The sequence below is a fragment of the Arachis hypogaea genome, chromosome 16 (genome assembly GCF_003086295.3).
Source record: "Arachis hypogaea cultivar Tifrunner chromosome 16, arahy.Tifrunner.gnm2.J5K5, whole genome shotgun sequence".
NCBI classification, from domain to species: domain Eukaryota; kingdom Viridiplantae; phylum Streptophyta; class Magnoliopsida; order Fabales; family Fabaceae; genus Arachis; species Arachis hypogaea.
Window position 1 is genome coordinate 88,345,974 of NC_092051.1, and position 2,918 is coordinate 88,348,891.

The following is a 2,918-nucleotide window of genomic DNA, read 5'->3' on the forward strand; positions in this document are numbered from 1 at the left end:
ATAAGTCCTAACCAACTTACCAAACTAGTTGATAAAAGGCTAGCGTCAATGGAGACAAGAGTCAACTAACTACCCAAGAATAACCACTAAATGTCGGACATTATGACTCTAGCATCCTAGGAACTGAAACCACAAGCCAAGGTGGGAAAATCTACTCAAAATCTAAAGTTGGCATTTTCACAAACACCTTGTGTGCATAAAAGTAAAACATGGAAAATCACAAATTAAAATGGAAAACTATAACCAACTATCAACAAAACCAAATATAAACAAGCAATCAAACATAAAGGAAGCAAGAAACATAAAATTCATTGATCAAAACTTCAAGAAACACAAAATTGTAAATATGAACAAAGTAACTTGAACCAAAGGAAAGTGAAAGTAAAAGTGCTATAATTAAAGATGAAATTGAGAGTACTTACAATTAAAGAAGCAAAATCCAAAATCAAAGCTTGCTATAAAATGCTACAATGGAAATCGATATGAAAATGAAAATGAAAACCCTACGAGAGCAAAGCTACACTACTCCTACTCCTACTCCTAATTACTCTCTAAAACTATCTAAGTGAGCTCTCCTTCATATGTGCTGATATCCCCTTCATATAGCACTTCAATTCAGCCTTCAAGGCTTCCAAAATGGGCCAAAAGCCCCCAAAATTTGTGCAGCACATGTTTCATTAATGAAATCTCGTGCAGGGATGCGTCCGCACACTTGGCTGAATGTTGGCATGTGCGTACGCACAGGTTCTCGTGCGCACGCACACTTCGCTGTGTGTGCTTTTCCTTGTTTTCTTCATGTTTTATCCCTTGTACATATTTTCTTCCACTTTTGGCTATCCATTCTTTCCTCCAAGGCCTAAAATCACTCATCAAATATGTCATGGCATCAAATGGAATAAAAGTGGAATTAAATTGCTCATTTCAAGCACAAAATCGCATGTTTTCACATTTAGGATCAAGTTGGGGACAAAACATAAAAGTATGCTATTTTGGTGCTTAAGTGTGAGTTCATGTGCTAGAATCTATCCAAATTGAGTCAAAATATACCATCAAGTATGGACTCATTATTCCTCTCTCACTAAAAACTACTTGATCTATTCTTGATTTCTGCATATAATAGGCTCAGAATTTAGCTGGATTTGGGCTTGGGAAGCCCATAATTTGCCCCCAACATTTTCACTTTAATGAAGTCACGTGCGAGTATTGACACGTACGCGTGGGTCACGCATACACGTCGCTTCGCATTTTTGCATCCACGCGTGCGCGTTTGCTACGAGTGCGCGTCGATGAGTGCATCCCAAATCCTTGATTTTTCATGATTTCTCCACTTTGCATGATTTTCTCTTCATTCCTTTTATTCATTCCTAGAATTTTCAATCTTGAAATCACTAGCAAACACATCAAGGTATCTAGTGGAATCAAAGGTGAATTAAAATTAACCAATTAAGGGCCAAAAAAGCATGTTTTCATACTTAAGCACAAATTAAGGAGAATTTATAAACCATGCTATTTCATTGGATAAATGTGGGAATAATGGATGAAATCCCCCTAAATTAAGCACAAAATGTACCACGAAATAGTGGTGCATCAAGAGGCTAGAGACAATATTGGCCAGGTTAGAGAGGCTCTATGTAGGAGTCTTCATCTACTGCTGAGAGGGATGGAATGGTCTGTTGTTGAACCGGTTCTTGTTCATTCCACCATTATTGTTATTGAAGCCTTGTTGAGCCTTCTGCTGATCTTTCTACCCAAAGTTAGGTTAGTTCTTCTATCCTTGATTGAAAGTATTTGAATAGGGATTGTTGTTGGAGTTTTTGGAGAAGTTTCCCATGTAGTTCACCTCCTCTGTGGTGGTACAGGTGTTATCACCAACATCTACCTCATAAGTTGTCTCTGGATAGTAAGCAGTTGTGCTCTGTGTCCCACTCAAGTGCTGAGAGATCATGTTGATCTGCTCGGACATGAGCTTGTTCTAAGCTAAGATGGCGTCTAAGATGTCTACTTCCAAGACACCTCTCTTCTGGGCAGCCCCATTGTTCACACAGTTCCTCTCAGAAGTGTACATGTATTGTTTGTTGGCAACCATGTCTATGAGTTCCTGTGCCTCTTTAGGCATCTTCTTAAAGTGGAGGGATCCACCTGCAGAGTGGTCCAATGATATCTTGGATGCCTCAGATATGCCATCATAGAAGATGTCTAGCATGGTCCAATCTGAGATAATGTCAGGAGGGCATCTCTTGATCAGTTACTTGTATCTTTCCCAAGCTTCATAGAGGGATTCACCCTCTTTCTGTCTGAATGTTTGTACTTCCAACCTAATCCTTCTTAGCTTTTGAGGTGGAAAGAATTTGGTTAAAAATCCATTGACCACCTTCTTCCATGTATCTAAGCTCTCCTTAGGATGAGAATCTGGCCATAGCCTTGCTCTGTCTCTTACAGCAACGGGGAAGAGCATGATCTTGTAGACTTCTGGATTTACTCCATTAGTCTTGACAGTGTCACATATCTGTAGGAAGTCAGATATAAATTTGTTAGGATCTTCCTGTGGAAGTCCATGAAACTAGCAATTCTGTTGTACCAGAGTGACCAGTTGAGGCTTCAACACAAAGTTGTTTGCACCAATTACAGGAATGGAGATGCAGCACCCATAGAAGTTAGAATTGGGTGCAGTTTAAGATCCAAGGACCTTTATTGCGTCTCCTCCAGCTTCTGAATTAGCTGCCATTGTTATATCCCCCGCTTCTTGTTCTAGAGCTCCTGTGAGGTTTTCTACAGCTCTGCTAGCTTGAACTTGTTGCAGCTGCCTTCTTAAAGTCCTTTCAGGTTCAGGATCTAGATCAAAGAGAAGTTCTTTATCCCTATTCCTGCTCATAAACAAGAAGAAAGAAACCAACAAGAAAAAAAGAAAGGAGTCTCTA

At 39.5% G+C, this 2,918-nt stretch overlaps 1 non-coding gene across 1 annotated transcript; it reads left to right on the plus strand.

Annotated features, from left to right (window-relative positions):
* Window positions 1-2,216: 2,216 nt before the first annotated feature.
* Window positions 2,217-2,323, plus strand: LOC112761081 (small nucleolar RNA R71). The gene has a single exon (XR_003181492.1). It is a non-coding gene; the product is annotated as a small nucleolar RNA R71 (small nucleolar RNA).
* Window positions 2,324-2,918: the final 595 nt, after the last annotated feature.